Raw genomic sequence first — 21,712 nt, 5'->3', positions numbered from 1 at the left:
CGTTGTATTCCTCTGCCCAGCATTGCTGTCTTTGCGCAGACTAAACTGAGGCCAGAGTAGAATAGATTGGGAGTCCGGTCTTGCAGGCAGGCTATCATCGCGGCATTGAACCCGGAGAACACTGCTTTAAACATAAGCTTCACACTCTTTATCCACATTGCATATCACAAGCTTAACCAGTAAATTCCAGGCCCTGTGTTAAAACCATGAAACTTGCACTGGTGGCTAAAATAACGGTATATCTTTGAAATGGCTCCCTAGCAAAATCTGTGTATTCTGCCTCTGCCACAATACGGGACTCGAACTCAACGACCTGTGATTGACTATTGATTATTGACTGTTGTCACTCTGAACTGTACATTAACTTTGGGATGCTCTTTTACAAGTTGGTGTTTTATCTGCAGCTTTTAGAAGTAACCTTTATCTTTTACTAATCGTTTTTAACTGATACTATGCCGCTACGTGGTTTTACGTAAGCGATGGTTACCTTGTATTAGAAGAAACTTTACATCAACAATTTTATTGTTTTATTTCTATTGAGAATTACGGGTGGAGCTTAGTGAAAAAGTCCTTTTAATGTTTTTCTAAGTTTCGATTTTCTATATGTGGATTGTAATGATTTAACTAATCAAACAATAAAATATATAAGAGGTCCACCACAGCAATCTGGCCTTTCCGACATCACAGCCGTGCCGCACACTAGCCGCAGAAACACAGAGGTATGCTCACCATCAGTCCGTGCACCCAGAGGCACCCACTCCGTCACCACTGTACCTCCGTCTTCCAATCCGCCAAGCAACGAAGGCGCTGTGGACCAGGTGCAGACTGAGGCCCCCCACCTCGCTCATCGCTAGCCTGAGCTGAGTGCCAACTATCCGGGCAGCACTGCCTCAGCCGCCATGTTGTCCCCTCTGGGCCGTCAGAAGTGTCGGCTGTACGGGCCACCAATTGACCCCTGGCCCAAAGCGGGTGCTGCAGCCCACCTTCAGACAGTGTCTCATTGTCAGTCAGCGGTCTGACACTGCAGGTTAGCGGGATAAGAGAATGATACTGGTTCACGGGTCTGGGAGTGTTCAGCCTATGCCATTTTAAAATACAGACTTTGGAACCAATTAAGCATAACAGATTTACGGCCACATTTCTCATTGTTGCCAATTTCTTTGTGCAGGGTTTTAAAAAAGAAATGTTTAAGTTGAGACCCAGGTTTTGTGTCGGGGTTGCATCAATTTTTCGGCACAACCCCTATGTAAAATCCAATTTGTTAAATATTGTAAAGTGCTCAAACAAACTCTCGACAGACCTGCTAAACATATGTGTGGTTTTAAGATCTGATGTCACTTCCTGAGTGGTCATGGGTTGTGATGCCACTTCCTGTGATTCCGCGTGCGAGGTCACACGCCATGATGTCACGTGCATACTGCCTAACGTGGTTAGTCCTCCCACTTCTTTTTTTAGGACTTGTGCCCTGCCGCCAACAGATGTGAGGCACTGGGTCTTGAGCCCCAGCCTTTTCAGCTTATGAGCCCTTAAAAGAGCGTGTCTAAGACGGGGCTTCTCATGGAAACAGAGGTATCACCAGTAAGACATACTTTTTATTTCGCAATTCCGATATGTTCACTCACTGCTCCTAGGAGTGTGACCGCATGAGGGTTTGAATTGCAAGTGGTATTCCAAGGGCCACAGGGTCGGACTAGTCTATGGGCTAGATGACCGGGATTATGAGGTCGCAGCATTTTTTCCGCATAATTATACAGTTGCCACATAATCCATCATCTGCGAATAATGTATAGATTTTAACAAAAAAAACAAGTTTCTACCTAACGGTTCAACAGTTACAAAAAATGCGATGTCGTGTTGCTGCGTTATGGAAGTCCCATTGTAATTGTGGCCAACTATCATTGCCACATGTACGTGATCCATATGAACTCCACAAACTATGCTTGTTTGTTTAAGGTAAAGGGGGTTCTTTTGACAGCCCCTTGTCCTATCCTGGTCATGAAAGTCATGGGGAGAGGGAGTCAACGAGATGTTGGTGGATCTCCTCCCCAGATAATGTCTCAAGAGTCTTGAGATAGCACTGCCCGCTTGAGAGCTGAGGTACACGGTGAGGCCCAGATGAACCCAGAGACCGACCACGCTTTCTTACTGCTAGCAAGGTGGCACACCTCTTATACTATGGCCTGCCGAAGGGCCCTTCGAGTCAGGACTCCAAGAGATAGAGGCGGTGCTTTCTCATGGCAGCCTTCCGGGCTCGCTGTGTTGCTGCGTTGATGCATCAGAGCTCCTAACTCTGCCGACCCAACGCATCTAGGGACTGCAACTATGGTGTACCCCGTGATGGATTCCCTCCACCACAGATGCCAAATCCCGGGATCCTACCGCGATGAGTGCTGCGCTGCCTCCTACTGCTGCAGAGGATGATAATCCCCCAGCTCCAGCTGCTGTGAGTGTCATGTTGCCTCCAGCCTTTAGGCCCGCCCCTGCATTCTCATCAGCTCCAGAGACCAAGTAAACGCAAGTTGCTGCGCTCCAAGCCCTGCACCAGTGTCATACACGGCTCCCTACCTCCACGCTCCCCCTCCGGCTTGACCCTGCATACTGCATTGCTGGATGAGAGGATTCCTAGGCCCCTTGACTTTCGGACTATTTTGAAATGAAATGAAAGGCTTTATATAGTGGGTCATATATTTGGTTTATAGAGCGCATGTATGCCGTGGCGTCTTAGCGCTAGCTGTCTTCAACCTATGCAGGGAACAATAGGATAGGCTATGGCTTAGGGGCAAGTAACCATGTTTTCAAAGCTTTTCGGAACATCCGCAGATTAGTTTGTTTTCTAAGACTGATGGGCAGCATGTTCTATAGCTTTGGAGCAAAGTAGAGAAAGCTTCTACCGCTCCACTTTAAATTCTTTATCCATGGGACCACCAGAAGGGCGGCTGATGCAGATATAAGATTACACTGTGGAATGTGATGTCTGATATTATGTTTGAAATAAGCTGATCCAGACCCATGCAGAGTCTTGTGGAGTATGCACATGGATTTATATTGGATCTTTGCATAAACGGTCAGCTTTGGACCTGAAAGCGCTGACCTGGGCCTACCCTGCACGTACAAAACCGCACCCACAACAAGAGGTCTCTGATATGTTGTTATTCCCACAAACTGCATGTACCAGAGACATGTACCCTTTGTTCTTCGAGTCTTGCCCTATCATATGGCTACTTTTGACTTATACTACTCTTTTACTTCGGGCGCCTTGACTTTCTGCTAGTTATTCTACTCCGTGGGCCTGCCATATAGCTTCTCAAATGTCGCTGCCGGGAGCTCACATGATGTCACCAGAATAGTGCACCTGGTGAAGCTGGCTGTTCCTCCTTGATCTGGTTGGGATATATTTAGTGACGCAGGGAGGATGTAACGAAGTTCTTGGAGGTGGACGAACCTGAAGAGGATCACGCTTACTCCTGCACTCTGACTCTCCCACTCCACCATAGTCCCCTCGTTGCCACTGTTGCTTCCCTCTCCCTCATCTGCCACAAAGGAGGTCACCACCTATCCTCCCTTCAACTTGGTTCCTATTCTGGCTCTCCCAGAAGACGCACCGGTTAATAGTAACCACTCGACACCTCCTTGGGCGCACTGTGTAGCTGGATGAGCCAAGGCCTCTGGGTCATCTCATTGCAAGCTTTCTGCATACTTCTAGCTGGGGGCCACCTTGCAGCCTTTGCCTAGCACTTGGCTGCCTAGCTCTACATGCCTCCTATAAGATCCCAGCAGAATAGGGTCTCCAGTTATTTTCAGCCGACAGATTTCAGATGCTCTTGACCATCTTCCTGTGGAGAAGCAGACAAGGCTCTGACTAAGGAGTTCCTCCTTTCCTCCCTCAGGGACTTCAAAAAGGAACTCCGCGAATATCTTAAGGCTAATCTGATCACTTTGGAAGCCCTCCGATCCAAGCCTCCCTACAAATTCAATGCTCTACAACAAGATAGGAATTCTATTGGCACACGGACACTTGATCTTGATACTACTTTCCAAACCCTAACTCAAAGCGTTGACTGTTTAGAGAGCCCCACAAACCATCTTAAAGCACACTTTAAGGCATTTCTTCTGAAATGGGAAGATCTTGAGAATCAATTCCATTGTGACCACATTAGACCACAAGACCTGGAGGAAGGAGCAGAGGCACCAGATTTGGAGGCTTTCGTGGATGGCCTTGTTTCAGAAATATTGGCTCCTGGGGGGCCCAAAGTCAAACGAGACCATGTTCACAGGATAGGCCCACCAACTCACAGAGAGGGGAAACACCCCAGAGATGTCCTAGCTAAGAAACATTCCTTTAAAACTAAGATGCCATTCTTCAGACAACAAGGAAGCTAGAATCGGTGACCTATCAGGGAGTGTCATGTTCCATTTTCCAGAATATTGCCCCAGCAAATTTGGCTAGAGACAACAATTTTGACCAATCACCAACAAATACCAGTGGACATATCCCTTTGGATTGACTTTCTCTTATCAGAATAAATCACACCACTTCACAGACCTGTCGGAGGCAGTGAACGTACTAGGGGTGACAATACGAGTCAGTACATTCTGCAGATCCTGTGGAGGAACCACCCACATGCTCCAAGGCTGGTTTTACACACGGAAACTGGCTAACACAGTGTCGATCCAGGCAGCAGGGGAAGGGGGTTGCCCCCCGGCTGATGCAATTATCTCTTCCATACCCCTTAAGGGACATTTGCTATGCAATGAGACTCTCCCATTCTGTACCTGTATCGGTTTAGCACTAAGTATTGTCCGTTAGTACGATAGATCCCAGTTTGGGGGACTTTCTATGTTGTTTGAAGCAATTTCTTCAATTTTCTTGCAGGTCATGTGTAGGATACAGTTTTTTAAGTAACCCCCCACCCCCCTGCACACACACACTTTTTGCCTGGTGTCTGGTACAACTTTGACTAAGAGTGTGGTTGCTTTCTGCTAAACAGGTCCCCAGCATCAATGTTTTTTCCCTAAACTATTCCGCAATTGGCACATCTTCAGCCTCCCGGCAAAGTCCCTAGTAAATGGTACCCCTGATACCTAGGGCATTTGGACTGAAAAGGGTCCACTAGGGGCCCCTCACCAAGATCATGCAAACTGCCATTGCTGGCTGTGTGTCTTGGTACGGAAAAAGAGTTGACATGGCACACAGCCCTGTGTGCCATGCCTGTAGACACTGAATGAGATGTAGGTAAAACACCCCTATGGCAGGCCTTACAACCCAAAGGCAGGGTGCACTATATCCCATGTGTGGACATATCTGCCTGAGCAGATGTGACCCTACAATGTCAAAGACCATTCCTAGACATTGTAAGTGAACAGGGAAGCCATACCGAGGACATGGGCTGGACACTTGATATTACGAAGTCCCCATCTACATGATGGCTTCACTGTACCCCAAGATATTTGGTACCAAACATCTCGTCGTAATAAACCCGCACTGATGTCAGTGTTGAATTCATTAACGAATGCACACAGAGGACACCTTAGAGGTACACTCTGAAAACCTACCGACCACTAGTGGGGTTGCTGACTGGTCTCAGCTGGGCTGCCATCACTAGACATGTTTCTGGCCTTCTGCGGTGAGAGCCTTTGGGCTCAGAGGCCGGGAACAAAGCCTGCTCTGGACGGAGGTGTTCACACCTCTATCAAGCAGGAACTGCTTTTCAGGGCGGGAAGCTTCAAAGGCCATGCCGCCTTGGAAATGTGATCCAGATCTCTCCAGATAGTGGAAGATGCAACCCCCCTTTACTGACCCCACTTTTCGGTGGCAGGATAAGGTGGAAAATTAAATTAGATTAGGAGGTGGGTCCACAGCTCCCCAGCACCACCCTTAAGGTGGGGCACCTATTAGGGTCATGGTTATGCCCACTTCCCAAGGGAAGTGCTCATATGGGGGGTGCCGCTTTGGCTACTTATTACCTAGTACTCCCCTTAACGCCCCTAAAGTGAGTATTTAGGTAACACCACTTGACCCGGAACTTCAGATTTGGTTGACCGAAAGAAGAAAAGGACATAGAAGAGTTGCTGAACCCGATAACTGAGACCCTGCCATGGAGTTTTGGCTCGAACTCCTGCCTGCCGCTTCAAGACTTGACAATTAAGCGGAACTGTCTCATCCTGCCTCTGTGTGGCCTCTTAGAACCTCAGAGGCACTATCCTTCGCCATTTGCCAAGAACTCCGTTGGAGTAGAGGAGCCACTCACCTGCAGTCCGCAAGCGCCGAAAACTGCAGAGTCCGGTCCACCAACTTGCCGCTCACCGGCCCAACCGACGCAGCAACCGACCAGGAAGAGGTACACGTGCTCTGGAAGGTCAGATCTATCTCCCTTTCGAGTGTGGAGGCACCAGGATTGACCGGAGTCATGCAGTACCAATCACCGGGGTACCGGACGCCCTATACCAAGACCGACCACAAAGAGTCCAGTCGGGACTCCAGCTGCCTAGAAAATAAGCCCCCGTCGAGGGACATCAGCACCCGTGGGACTTACTCCGGGAGTGGCCAAACAGTCCTGAAATAGTCCGTGCCAACTGTCTGCTCCTGACCACGAAGACCGCCTTTGCGCACAGAGTTCGACCACCCGACCTGCTCTGCACCCAGCCCACCCGGCCAGGGTAACAACGAACCAGATGTGCCCCTATGCTGCTGAGGCCCTTGTGACCTGAGGCCCCGTTTGGGAATTCTAGGCCTTGCTTACAAGTCCCCCTTTGCAGATTGTTTCTAGGTGCCCCCCTTCTTTATAGCGCACTAGCTACCAGCACCTGCAGCACCCTGCTCCGAGCCGAATCCGGGACACTCCTGATTACCTGCTGGTGGGCTCTTGACCTTTGGTGGGTTACAACTCTGAATACAGAAGGGGAACCCCTAGAACCGTCCATGCTATTTTCTATGCATTTTTGCCTTTTCCCCCCATAGAGATACATTGTGCATAATTGCACACAACTGTGAACTATTTTCCTAACTTTAATATTTTATAAGAAATTAAGGGCCACATGCATCAAACTTAGGAATAGCAAATTCTAAACTGCGATTTTTAAGAAATCGCAATTTAGGAATCACAATTCCTTATGCATGTAGGAATCGCAAACAATTTGCGATTCCTACACATTCCTTATTTGCGACTCACAAATTGCGAATCGCAAATAAGGAATGGCTTCCCATTAATTCCTATGGGCTTATAGGCCCATGGAAATCAATGGGAATTGCATGCGCAATTTGAGAGTACCAACTAGGAACTCGCAAATTGCGCATGGAATTTCAAGGGTGCACAGGTGCCAAAAGGACACCCTGATGCACCCCTGAAAGTGCAATTAACAACATGTTGCACACACGACCCAAGTGCATGTTTGTGTGCAACATAGACCTTTGAAAAATGCGCTTTTGTGCATTTTTCAAAGTTTTTGCACATTACCATCAACTTTACGTTGATGGTAATTTGCGTTTCTTAAAAGCAAAATCGCAATTTATTTTTTGTTGCATTACATTTAAGGAATCGCAATTTGCGATTCCCTAAATGCTATCGCAATTTAAGTAATCTCAAATTTTGCGATTATTTAAATAGCGATTTTTGCATATGGGATGATGTATCCCAAAGGCAAAAATTGCGGTCACAAAGGGACGAATTCGGCTAATCTGCCCCTTTGCGACCGCAAAAAACAATGATGCATGTGCCCCTAAGTACTTAGCTGCAAACGAAGTTCTTGGTTTGAAAATATTTATAAAAAATAATGTGTTATATTTGCAAATAGGTCTCAATGTATTCTTTGAGTGTGTGTCTCATGTATTACAACAAATGCAAAGCACTACCCTCCAAGCCCACACTACCACAAATAGAACATTAGTATTCTCTTCTTTTGCCTCTGTCAACCAATCGAGGACTCACTTGACTCTATACACAGTGTGCTTAGTTTTAGTGCACTATATAGAGAACCAGCTTCTTTCATCATGTATGACAATTGGGGTGCACTGAAGGTGCACCCATTGCTTTTGTTTTTAAAATGTATCCCTATTGGCTTGACTATTAGATACCATAAAATGGATGGTTTAAGTGGCTCATGCTCTTCATGCAGGCATTTTCCCAAATTTTTGGACTGTTTATCCAATGTTGAGGAGCAAGGTCCCCACTCAAGTTTGTTTTCTTTCTTAGTTGTTGTTCCCCGAGTGAGCTTTTTCTTGGATATGTGGGGGGTGGGAGGGAGCAGGAGGGAGTTGGTGGGGGGTTCTGGAGGGAAGGAGTACAGCTGCCGTAGGGTTGAACACATGGAGGTTGCTAACTAGCCAAAGAACTTACTAACCACAATAATGGTGTTCACCAAATTAACTTGGAACACTAGGGGCCTCAATTCCCCGACCAAAAGGCAAACGCTGTAACAATTCCTGCTAGATAAGTGCTACAACATAGTAGCCTTACAAGGAACTCATCTTAAAAGTAGAGAGGAAAGCCGACTTCGCCATAAAAAAACGTATCCTGGTTTTTTATCAATCCTCTGCAACCACCGAACAAAAGGAGTAGCCGTGCTGTTCCATTCCTCTCAATTTTCACCCGCTGAGCAATAAAACAGATAAAGAGGGTCGCATATTGATGGTGAAAGGGACGATCTCTGGTAGGCTCTACAGCATTGCTTCAATTTACACCCCCCAACTCTGCGCAGGCCACATTCCTCCACTCCTTTCTTTCACTCCTTGGGGCTTAGCGGAAGGAGACATCATACTTATGGTAGAATTTAATCTTACCTGGAATCCACAATTAGACAGCACACACCACCACCGTGGTGCACACACAGGCAGCTTTCCGAAAGCTCTCCAACACTCGTTTTAATCTTTAGGCTTGGGGGATGCGTGGCAACATATACACCTTGCTATGAGAGATCACACCTTCTTTTCCTACTCCGACCACTCTTACTCCTGATTGGACTATATCTTCAAGAGCCAATCTTTAAAACCAGCTGTTCTAGCTGTTGACTTCCATTCTATAGCCTTATCTAACCATGTCCCAGTCGAACTTCCCCTTAATTGGGAAACTCCAATGCCCAAATTGCGCCACTGGTTCTTTCCTTAGTCCCTTACAAGAGACCAATTATTTCGGGATGAAATCTGCAAAGCTATACGGGTTTTTTTTCCTACTAAATGAGATACCGATACCTCTAACACATAGGACTCTTTTAAAGCAGTCATCAGGGGGAAATCTATTGCACTCTTATCGGCATTAACCAACTAAGAAACGAAAGGTTAGCTCTGGAAACGGAACTGCAGTCTGCGATCAGACCCATAAAGACACACCTACCCTTGCATTACAGAGGAAGGTAACAGCCCTCAAGGGGCAGTTAAATGCTATATAAACCAATAGAGCCGAATTCAACCTCTTACGACTCAAACACATGGCATACGATGAGGGAACAAAGTGGGCACCCACCAGGCGCGCCAGCTCAGGCTAAATAAAGCTTGAGAAGGATTGGATTAGCCATATCTTAAAAGGCAAGGGGGAACAAGCCACATCTGAATGCGACACGGCTCAAGCCTTCCATGACTTTTATAAAACCCTCAACAGTTCCGATCCGCCCTGTGTTGCATCCCAATGGACGTACTTAGAAGAGGTAGAGTTGCCCCAAGTGTCAGCAGAGCAAAATGAGGAGCTCAGCCATCCGATCAAAGAGGATGAGGTGCAGCTAGCTATCACTACTGTCAAGGCACATAAATACCCAGGGTCCAATTGGTTTACAGCTCACTTTTATAAAACATTTAGCGCTGAACTCACATCCCAACTTACCCTCCTTTTCAATCATATGCCAAAACTGTTCCCCTTCGATGAGTGAAGTACTTATTTCGGTCATCCCCAAACCAGGGAAGGGTCCGCAGTTCTGCGCTTCAAACAGGCCTATAGCTCTGCTTAACTTATATGTAATGCTTTACACCAAGATCCTTGTCACTAGATTGGAGAATATCCTGCCCGATCTAATGCACCCCGACCAATCAGGCTTTATCCGAGGGAGACAGACACATGACAATTTCAGAAGGATAATCCACCTGGTCGAAAATGCCACCCAAAAGAAGATTCCGGCTGTCCTTTTGGACACGGAGAAGGACTTCGACTGAGTGGATGCGTCTTTTCTCGTAGCTACCCTATGTAGATTTGAATTCCATGAGCAGTTCATTGCTATTGTTCAAGCAAATTATGCAAATCCTCTCTTGCGCGTCCTAGTTAACGGAGTGGGCTCAGACTTTTTCCATCTTAGGCGAGGCACCTAACGGGGTGCCCACTTGCGCCACTCTTATTTGCACTTAGTATTGAGCCCTTAGCATCTACAATTAGAGCTACTCCAGCAATTCATGGCATCCCCTTTGGATCAGTGGATCATGAAATTACACATTTTGCAGATGACTCAATGCTTTCTCTTGCTTCTTCCTCCACGTCCCTGATTGCCTTAAAACAAGAATTGGCCATCTATAAAACGGTGGTAAGCTACCGTGTTAATCTTCACAAGTCCGTCCTGCTGAATCTGACACTCCCTCCATGACTTGAAGGTACTAGAATCCACGACTCCTTGTCAGTGGGTGAAAAAGAACATCACCTATTTAGGAATTAAAATTACCCCTAAGCTCATCCATCTCTATCAGGCCAACTTCCCCCTCTCATTTGGCAATTGAAATTGGACTGTAAACGTTGGGCTCTTATGAATCTCTCGTGGCTCGGACGCAATAACCCAGTTAAGATGACAGTCCTGCCCCGTGTCCTATATCTCTTTCAAGGTCTTCCAATTGAATTACCCCAAGAGTTTTTCACGGAGCTCCATTCTTTAGTCATATGCCTTATTTGTCAGGACCCGGCTTCCCTATAAACACATGAGGCTGAAGGACTGGCCCTGCCAGACTTTCCCTTGGTACTATAAAGCAACACAACCGTGGGTCTTCACTGAATGAGCCTTGATGGAATCAAATAAACACTGGCTCCATTTTGATAGAGCAGTAGTGGGACGCTACATGTGGGATGCCCTTTGGAACCCTAAATTTGACCATCCTGAGCACGCCTACCCCAACAACTCTGTGGGTGTGGGACACGGTTTCTCTACTTCCAGGGTGGACCTCCTTTCCATCTCCATACAGCCCTATTCCCTTTAACTGTGCCTTTTCCCCAGCCCTAGTACCAGGATCCTTTGATCTCTGGAAAGAGGGTGGCTGTCTCGTAGTTTCAGATCTCTTTCACATGTGGGATGTCCTTACCTTTGAACATTGTCAGCGTAATGTTTGTCTCCCCACCTCTAAGAGACATCTTTACACTCAGGTGAAACACTGGGCTGTACATCCTGCTTTGCAGTTGGCTGCTACTAGGGAGCTTTCTCCACTCGAAAAATTAGTTCGGCAAACTAGTGGCTCCAAAGGCGTCATCTCTTTCCTCTATGCTCACCTGCTTAATGCCTTTATGTCGCTCCCACCCCGCCACATTCAGTTTTGGGAAGGGATTCTCATGGAGACTTTATCTGTCAAGCAATGGCAGAGAATGTGAAAAGACATCCCTAGATATAACCAATCCGTGGACCTTCGCGAAGCCCATTATAAGGTTTTGTTCAATTGGTATTGTTCCTCCACTACATTGAAGGCTAGTTTCCCTAACAAGTCGGCGCTTTGTTGAAGGGGCTCTGGACTGCTCAGAGATTTCCAACATATCTGGTGGGATTGCCCGGCCATTCAACTATTCTGGAACTAAATTTTGGCACAAATTAAAACTATACTGGGTTATCCTATTCCATCCACACATGCCTTTGTGATATTAGGGCTGCGAGATGGTTTCTTAAGCGCCAAACCTCGAGCGATCACTCTATCATGTGGCTCTGTCTGGGGGCCGCCAAAACGGCCCTGGCGGTTGCCTGGAAGAAGCCCATTCCACCTTCACTGACACAATGACACTCGGTTTTGGCATGCACTTACAATGGAGAGTATGACAGACATGCTGCAAGATAAATACAAAAACTTTGAACCAATGTGAACCACTAGTGGCCTTTCTCCCAGAAGGCCTCCAACGTACTTCTTGTCTGACTCGCACAAGAGCATTGAATCAATTGCAATTTTGATCCTGTTTTTAGCCCCAACAGTTGTTTCCCCAGTTGTTAAGGTAAGCTCCTACAACCCTAGATCTCCCAATACCCCCTCCTTATGGTACACTGTATGGTTATTTCTTCTCACCTATGGACTATTGTTTAAAGTTCATTGTGGGGAGGACGGTAAGCTGGGCACTGGTACTGCTCCTATTATCCTCAACAGATGACATTGCTATGTTTGACCCTGTTCTCTTTATTGGCAAAGTCATTTCTGTTACAAATGTCACTGTTATTGCTGATTCAGTGTAATGTTTAATACATTTCTTTAATTGTATATTGTCCTCTGCCCACACGGACAAAACTTCAATTAAATGAGTTTGACAAAAAGTCCCATTGTAAAACTCGACTGCAACCTTTCTGTTGTTTATTACTATATTTGGATGTTAAACTGGTACTAATGAGGTGGATCCAATGCCCAGGGGGTGTTACCAAGTTTAACAATGACAAAACAAAGAAATAACACTATTACAAATGTGCCACATTATGCTGCATAATTTGCCTTTTCTGCTGCATAATTTACTCAACCCTGCAGCAAAAGTTGGCCCTCTCCTACCACATAATTCCAATGGTTCTGGCTATAGGGCAATCAGGTAGTGCCTGAAAGGTTGGTCTGATGGGGCAGTTGTGGGGTGGTGTTTTGGGTGTTTTGGGGATGGATTAATGGTCTGGTGGGCTGGTTGTTACTGTTGATTCTCTGATATTACCACAAACATTTGATGGTGCATTTTAATATTATTATGAAATCTGTTTATTGGCATTTTGTTAATATAGACACAGCATAAATCATAAATGGAACATCTCACAGGCAATGAGTCAGGTACTCAGAGGAGTCTCCGCCAATTGTGAATGCGGTGAACCACAGGATCTATCGCCACCACCACGTGTGGAGCAAGGCAAACTGATAGGTGTCAGGACCACCGCCCGCATTTAAACAGATTCATGGAACAACAAAAGGAAACAGGTTAAACAACAGAAGCCCAGCAGAACAGCAGCAGCAGGTTCGGTCTTCGACTCCGTGACCCTCAAGATACCTCCCCCAGTCCACCCCCCCCAGCCCGGCCCCCATCCCCTGTTACATATCGTTCCATTAAAGGCAATTGTCATTGTCCGCACATCCGCCCGGCTCAGCTAAGACCTCCCTGCCAATCCCCAAAGTGGGTCCCCAGTCTCTCCTCCGTTCCCCTCCCCCCCAGGGAGTGTCTACACAGTATGTGTCCCACAGAGTCCCAGGGCATCCCCATCCAGTTGCATCAGGGCTTGTAAGTGTACGTCCTATTGATTCGCTATGGGTGTGCATCTGAGGCCTAACGTTTCCTCCCGCAAGAGAGCCGTACCCTCCGCCCCCGCCCACACCAGCAGGGAACTCCGCCACGCCTGCGCCCGGGGGGGCTCAGCCGCCTTCCAGCGCTTAGTAATTAACCGCTTCGCCACGATCAGGCCCAGGTCGAGGAAGCGACAGGCAACCTTCATGGGGGGAGTTCTACGAAACAAGTGTAACAGACAGGCCGGCCATTCCCGCCGCGCCAGCGGACCGGCGCAAGTACCTAACGCTCCGTGCACCGTCCGCCAATATGAGTCGAGCGCTGGACAGCTCCATAACATGTACACCAGTCCAGCATCCAGAGCCTTGCAGCGTGGGCATTCAGCTTCCGCACGGTGGAAATAGCGATTGATGGAGTCGGGAGTGAGATATGCTCTGTGCAGTATAAAGTACTGGATTTGGCGAAACCGCAGGTTCCTGGGGACCCGTGTGGGTCCCCGTAGCGTATCCCTCCACTCCTTGTCGGTCATGGGGCGATCCAGATCCACTTCCCATTTACCCCGCAACAGAGACAGGTCCGTCGCCACCTGCGTGCGCAGGGAGGCTGCGAACCAACGAATCATGTGACTGCCCCATCCCATGACATGGAGGTACTGCATCATGAGGTGTTGTGCCGGTTCCTCCTGAAGAGCACCCCACCGGTTCGTCAGCGTCGCGATTAGCAAGCGGTGGCGGAGGAACTGACCGGCTGGTAACCCCGTCTCCTCCGCCAGTTGAGCGAACGGTATAAGCGCACCATCGCGGTAGAGGTCCCCTAGCGTGCAGATGTCCGCCGCGTGCCATTCCGCAAGCTCCGTCGAGCGTAGTATCCCTCGACCACTAGGCGAACCCTCAATTGGCATGGCAGGAGCGTATGGGGTATGCGACCGGGTCAAGTAGAGGGCACGCCGATAGCACTTGTAGGCCACTGCCACAAGAAGGGGGCCCGGCTTGACCATTCTGCCCCTCGGGTGGAACGACGCTATAATATCCGTCAGGGGGAGTGGCGGCTCCATGGATGCCGTGTCATCTCTCTCCCTGTCGGCCAACCACCTGGCCACCCATTGCAGCTGTGCTGCTAGGTAATAGTGCGCAAAGCATGGCATCGCGAGTCCCCCTTGACCCGTGGGGAGGTACAACTTAGAGAGCGCCACTCTGTGGCGTGCGTTGCCCCATACAAAATCCCGGAGGGAGCGCTCCAAGGCGGCGAAGAAGGACGCTGGAACGTAGGTCGGCAGATTAGCAAAATAGTAGAGGAGTCTGGGCAGGGCCACCATTTTGACCAGTGCAATGCGGCCCGTGACCGCGAGGGGGAGGGTGCGCCAGAAGCGCATCTGGGCCCTGATCGCCGTTACCGCCCTGCCCAAGTTACCCTCCACCAAGTCAGCTGGCCGCCGATACACCTGGATGCCCAGGTAACGGAAGGTGTCCGGCTGCCACCTGACAGGCACACCCCCTAACTGAAACCGGGGATCCAGAGCATCAGCACAGAACGGGTAAAGGCACGATTTGGCCGCGTTCACCCTTAACCCGGAAAGCGTTGCAAATTCCGTGAGAACCCGCTCAAGGTCCCCTGAAATATTCGCCACGTCCCGTACGAAGATCAAAAGGTCATCCGCGTATAAGGAGACCTGGTGGGTGGTGTCGCCCATTGGAATGCCGTCCGTCAACACCCTCCGCAGGGTGGCCGCTAAGGGCTCTATGGCAAGCGCAAAAAGGAGGGGCGAGAGGGGGCACCCCTGCCTGGTACCTCGGCCAACCGAGATGGCCTCGGAAATGTATGGGCCAGTTCTTACCCGGACCACGGGGTTCTTGTAGAGGAGCGCCGCCATTTGCAGGAACCCGAGGCCTAGTCCATAGTGCGATAATGCTGCCACCAGATAGCCCCACTCTAGGCAATCGAAGGCTTTTTCAAGGTCTAACACTAGACAGCCCGCCCGCGGCCAATGCTGTGCACCGTGTGCGGCAACACGGAAGAACCGGCGGAGATTAAGCGAAGTGCTGCGCTTCGGCACGAACCCATTCTGGTCCCTGTGCACTAGTGCAGGCACAGTGGGGGCCAGCCGCTCCGCTAGAACCTTGGCCAGGATTTTGTAATCGGTGTTGAGGAGGGCATGGACCCGTGCCGAATGGGCAGCGTAGTTGTGGCAACGCAACCTCTCCAACAGTTCAGCATGGCGTGCCCGGAGCCGGGCCAGCCTGGTCGAGTCACGCCCACCACCCTCGCCATGACATTCGCATGCCAGTAGCCGAGATTCCAGAGCGGTGAGTAGCAACGTAAGCTGCTTACGGATATTCCCTGTTGCCCCCAGGCAATGACCCCGCATGGCCGATTTGTGCGCGTCCCACTCTGTCAACGTGCTCCCCGCCGTGCCCTCATTGAGGTCAAAGAACTGTTCGACCGCTGTGCCGAGCGAGGCCCGAAACTCCGCGTCCTCAAGAGCAGCCGGTTGCAAGCGCCATGTGGGAATGGGGGGTCTCCCCGGGTCCCAGCAGAGACGCAGTCTAAGAGGATTGTGGTCAGAGTGAGTCCGGCCCAGGTAGTCCGCCTGGATTATCAAAGGGTCCAGCGACGGAGAGCTCACCACCCTGTCGAGGCGGACGTGAAGATCATGCACCGTAGAATAATATGAATAGAGCCAGTCAGTGGGATGTAAGGTGCGCCAGACGTCATGAAGGGCCCACCGTGACAACCAATCAGTAAGGTTCCTCGCGTTCGAGACTGCCTGTGTGCTACGGAGTGGCGGATAGGATCTGTCAAGGCTCGTGTCCAGCACGGCGTTAAAGTCCCCACCCAGCAACCAGGGAAGACCCACATACGGGGTCAAGGCCACCGAGAGGCGGTCAAGGAACGACGGCTGTTCAACGTTCGGGGCATAGATAGATCCTAGGAGCACAGAGTGCCCGTTGAGCCTCCCCCGCACCAAGGTGTATCGGCCAGCAGGGTCAAGCACTACCTCAGAGCATGTGAAGGGTGTGCCTGCCCGTACCCAAACCAGTGTACCCCGAGCATGCGCAGAATATGTGGTCCCAAAAAGCTGTCCCCTCCACCGGGCGCGCAGCCTGTCCAGCTCTGGCCGTGTCATGTGCGTCTCTTGGAGAAGGGCCACCCCTATCCTGTGCCTCTGTAGATAGGCAAAAACAGACTATCGGCGGGCCGGTGTGTGCATGCCTCTAATGTTCCATGTGACTATTGCAGTGTCAGCCATCGGTGTAGAGTGCGGACAACACTAGGCCCACAGGCCGAAGCGGGCCGGCCGGGGGAAGGGGGAAAAGACCAGGAGGACCGCTACCCAGACCGCATGCTGCAAGAACATGATGTGTGAGAGAACTGCAGAACACTGCAGAATGCAAAGAGGCAAAAGTAAAGATAATATTAACAAAAGGAACTCCATAACCGCAAGGGCGAACCCCAAAAACGGGCATTCGTCCAAACATGTAAGGCTCAATCGCCTGTGAACTACCAGATCAAAGATAGGTTTGTGAGGGGCTAAAGAGCAATACCGTTGGTCCTGGCCTGCAAGAGCCCCATGTCACACCCGTCAGGGCCTCGTGTGCCTGTAGGGCTGCCAATCGCTCAACCGCTCCCCAGAGGAGTGTGTGTGGAAATCGCCACCACCCCGCTCCCCCGTGACCCAAGCAAGCTCGGACCCTCAACCCCGGCTCATGCGCAAGGGGACCCGCACTGCCCTTCCAGCCCCGCGACCCCCGCAGCACCCCAACCTGCTCAATCATGGAAGCATACAGGGCCCCAGAAATCACAGTCCAGGACGCAACAGAGGCAGAAAGCCCCCCCCCCCAAGAGTAGTCCGCAGCAACCCACCCATCACCCCGGGGTACCTGCAGTGGACACAGTGCAATCAAACAAGAGTTCACCCCAGAAGGTCGGCTGTCTGGGGGGTCACCTCTGGCAACACCTGGTCTTCCGGAATCAGGATGGACGGGGAGGAGGACAGGTCAGTCTCAGTGTCACTGTGAATGCGAGCCGCCACAGACCCCAGAGTGGCCACCGCTTCCAGAGCCTCCAGCCGCTCCACACGCATCCTCTCCGGACTCGGTGCCACCGGGGGACTCGGCCCCATCCCACCACGTTGGTCCCTCTGTCTCCGCCGTCTCAGCCTCTTCTCCCTACGCACCACAGGCCCCGGGTCCGCGGGCCGGGGGCCACCATGTTGGCCCGTTTCCTCCAGCCAGTCCCAGACATCGGACGGGGCATCGAAAAAACGTGTCTCATCTTTCGTGACCACCCTGAGGCGCGAGGGGAACAGCAGCGAGTATTGGATGTGCAGTTCACGGAGCCGGCGTTTCACCTCCAGGTAGTTGCTCCTCCGCCTCTGAACGGTCGCAGTGTAGTCCGGGAACAACATCACCGTGCCACCCCCTATTGTCAGGGCACCCATCTTCCTTGTTTCCCGGAGGATCACGTCCCGGTCCCGGTAGTTGAGGAGGCGAAACAGGAAAGGACGCGGCTGGGCTCCAGGGACAGGCCTTCGCATCGGTACTCTGTGCGCCCGTTCCACCACGAACTGTGGGGAGAGCACTCCTGGGGGCAGGATGTCCCGTACCCAATCTTCAACAAACTGCTCTGGTCGCCGCCCTTCCTCGCCCTCCACCAGGCCCACGACTCGTATGTTCTGGCGCCGAGAGCGGCCCTCCGCATCCTCCGCACGGTCCTCGAGGGTGTTAACGCGGTCGATCAGGTCCTGCAAGGTGGCAGAATGATTGCGCACTATCGGCTGCACGTCCTGTAGCGCCTGGCTGTGACCGGCAACGGTGTCCGCCAGCTTGCGATGGTCGGCGTGGAGCAAGGTGAAGTCAACCGTGACTTTGTCAATCCGAGACTCCAGAGAGGTTCGAGTTTGTTCCAGCGTGTTGCCCAGCCGGTCGACCACTGCCAGCATGGCGTCCATTTTGGCCTCCAGGGTCGATGCAGGCGGTGCCACAGTCCCAGCAGAGCGCCCCGGCGTCGCGTCAGGGCTGTCCGCCCTCAGCCTGGTCTCGGCCTGCTTGTTCCGAAGCCGCCCCATGGCCAGCTGCTGCGCCGATGGCATTCAGAGGGTTCAGTGGTGCACGAGGCCGACCGGGGCTCCAGTTACCACCAGACGCCGTTATCAAAGGGGGCCCAGTCCCACTGCCACGAGTCGGGCCAACGCCAGGGGTGTCAGGGCGCAGGGCAGCGCCGCCGGCGGGGGAGGTGCGCCGCGAGCCGTGGGCAACCAGTAGCCAAGGTCCTCCAGGCCGCACTCCGCCGAGTCCGCAGCGGCCACCCCACCGTGTCCAGCAGCAGGCAAGCGGTCAGCTCCCCAGGTTCCTCACCCTGATCCCGGCCGATCGGTGCAATTTGTAGGGCTACAGCACGGCCGCCAGGGTCGCCTCCGCCACCACAGTAATCCGCTTCGCCCCCAAGGGGCAGCAGTCAGGCGCTCACCAGGTGCCCGTCCACAGCCTCACACCCAGAGGGGGGTCCGCCACACCCGGTCACTCACCGGGCCCCCGGGCGCCGCAGGCTCCATGTCCGCCTCCATTGCCTCCGGCCGCCATGGCCGCCACCACCGTCCACCGCGGCAGGCTCCTGCAGGCTCGGGGTGCTGGGACAGCGTAGACGATCGTCAGCACGGCACAGTCGATCATCAGACACCCGGTGTACCGTCGCTGCAGGGGAGTCCCTCGCGAGTCCCCAGTCCTCCCGCTGACGGTCCGCACCTCGCCGCGCGGCCCAGCCGCCTCGTGGCAGCCCGCGGCGTGGGGTGATGTTCGCGGCCGGACGCCGCCTCCAGCGCTCCCCGCACCGCTCGCCGGGTAGGTCCCCAAGGGGGCGGCACGCAGGCCGAGGCCGCCCCGCCGTCACTTCAAGTCCCACAGGGGCGCCGGGGCCTCACGGGCAGGAGCAGGCAGCCCTGGCAGCCCCGTAGCACACTCCGGGCAGGAGAACCAGAGGGACGGCTCCGTTGCTCGGGAGCTTCACGCAGGCACGGCCATCTTGGCCGCACGCTCTCTAGCGCCCCCCATGGTGCATTTTAATATTATCGAGAAGTTAATATAGTTTATAACAAATATGCAGAATCAAGTGCAAACTTTGATGAAAATAAAATTCATTTAAATGCAAAAATTGTAGTAAGTAACCATATTTACTCTCTACTGAAGAAGGACAACTATCCTGAAACATGTGTCTAGAGATACACACACACCACTGGCTGCATCAACAAGGGGAAAAAATTAAAGACTGTCACTGAAGTAAGTGTTAATATGCACTACATTTCCCATGATGCATTACGGCGAACTGAGTGCTGGGATGTGAGGCAGTGTGCTCCTACCCTCTTTTTGTTCATCTTTACCCATTAGCACTGGAGTTACACCATCTGCACTTGCAGCTTTGGGGCTCATAAAAGAGCGGCCTTTCACCACTTCAAAAATACCCTAAAATCACAAACGAAAATTGTATTTTCTGAAACTATTTACATAATTGCAAAGTTGCCCACTGTTTTTAGTGACATATCTAAAGAGTCCTGGCTTTTTAGGCACTCCTGTGGAACATTCTAGGACTTGAATTTGTTAATATTGTAACTAGGGGATACAAATCCCAACAGGTTGTGTTGCTGAGTAAGAGGCCATGACTGCCAGAAGGAGTCACACATGATAATTGGATGCTATATTTTAAAGTTTGCAAAGCGGTCAAGTCTGAAGGGGGCCGCTCGGCCAAATCGGGCACAAGAGTGATGCTGCACACACCTGGAGGCCCTGTGCGGCGGACGGTATAAATAAACAGGAATTGACTGAGCGAGGCCATTCCGTTACACCATAATCCTCAGTGTGCAGTGTATTTGTCAGCTGCCCTGACAGGCACTATTTGGTTTCACCCCGTCATTGGCCAGGCGTCATCATACTGACCAGGCCGCAGCACACTTGCGACGAGGCCAACTCACCTGTTCACGCACCTGTCTGTCATCCAATAAGCTCTGGCACCCCACACAGGGTTCAGCCAGACTGCCCACGACCTTGCCGGGATGCGACATATCCAAACCCATGGGGCAGACAGAAGCTGGGCGTGAAGGTCTACATTTTGCGCAAAGGGCAGTTTCCTGCCTGAGAATGATGCAGGTACAGCTCTGACAGCAAAAGAAATCCTGAACAGCGCCACCTGCTGGACGATGGCCATCACACTGGGCTGAGCACTTTGTGTGTGGATGTGCTCATTGTGAAAGAGCAACATGACTCATAGTGAAGTCTGCCAATGGCTGAAGTGGGCTGACGCATTGTCCCTGGATGCATGCTTAACAGGGGTGTAGAAAAATGTGAATGACACTACCCCAGACAAATGGATGAAGTTCGGCTAAAATAACCTACGTGTAACTCTGTCATACACATCATTTTTGTAAAATCAAAACGTCTTGGCTAACACAGATCTAATAAAGCCATTCGTTCTGCAAAGCAAGGAAGAACGCAATTAGGAAAAAAAGCAAGTAATAAGGAAACATGAAAAGTAAAATGGTTGGAAAGATTGAGAAAAAGGAAAGAAATCAAGAAAGAATGAAATGAAAGGAAAGCAAGGACGAATAAAAAAAGATTGAAAGAAGGAAGGAAAGAAAGATGGAAAGAATGAAGGCAGGAAAGTTGGAAAAAAGAAAATACATAAAAAAAGAAAACAAAACAAAAATAGCTAAAAAAGATGAAAGAAAGAAAATGAAAAGAAGGAAGGAAAGAAGGCAAAAGAAACAGAAGAAAGGCAGAAGAAAACACATTTTAAAAAGTGTTAGAAGTGCTGCAAATAAACATGATAAAGGCTGATTTTCTGCCTGAACCAGGCTTATTAAAGACCCATTGGTGAAATTGAGTCCAGAAAGAATAGGCCGCTTATGAATTCACATATATAATATTAAAGATTTTGGTTTGTGTACTGCATGTCTAGTAATAAGAGAATAACTTAATACAGTACAGTTTCAAATGGACACCATCTGTTATGGTGTGTAATAGGACATTTCAAAAATTATTTAAAATAGCATTAGGAGGAGATTTGAACTGATAAAGCTGAAATGTGGCCTCTGCTCTCATCTGCTAGAAAGCATCCTGCTTTCACCTTAGGCTCTAAACACAAGCATACCACTAAAGTAATTATAAAGTAAAAACACTGACACTGAAGGGAACTTCCTTGTGTGCGGAGCAAGAGCAAAATGCAGTCACTTAAAGTGAAGGTAACCAGCGGCTGAAGTAAGCTGACCCATTGCCCCAACCTGTATGGTGTAGCGGGCAGAATCAAAACGTGAATGACACAACCACAGA

General features: G+C 50.5%; 1 protein-coding gene across 1 annotated transcript in view; it reads right to left on the bottom strand.

Moving 5' to 3' along the window:
- Positions 1–20,380, bottom strand: part of CDC7 (cell division cycle 7) — a 324,644-nt gene extending 304,264 nt beyond the window's left edge. Inside the window, exon 1 of the mRNA XM_085602165.1 lies at positions 20,359–20,380. The gene's annotated coding sequence lies outside the window, so the exon portion shown is untranslated. The remainder of the gene's footprint in view (positions 1–20,358) is intronic.
- Between the last annotated feature and the right edge of the window lie 1,332 nt (positions 20,381–21,712).

Source organism: Triturus cristatus, chromosome 4_2 (genome assembly GCF_964204655.1).
Source record: "Triturus cristatus chromosome 4_2, aTriCri1.1, whole genome shotgun sequence".
NCBI classification, from domain to species: Eukaryota; Metazoa; Chordata; class Amphibia; order Caudata; family Salamandridae; genus Triturus; species Triturus cristatus.
The sequence above is the reverse complement of the archived record's forward strand: the minus strand, read 5'-3'. Positions and strand labels throughout refer to the sequence as shown.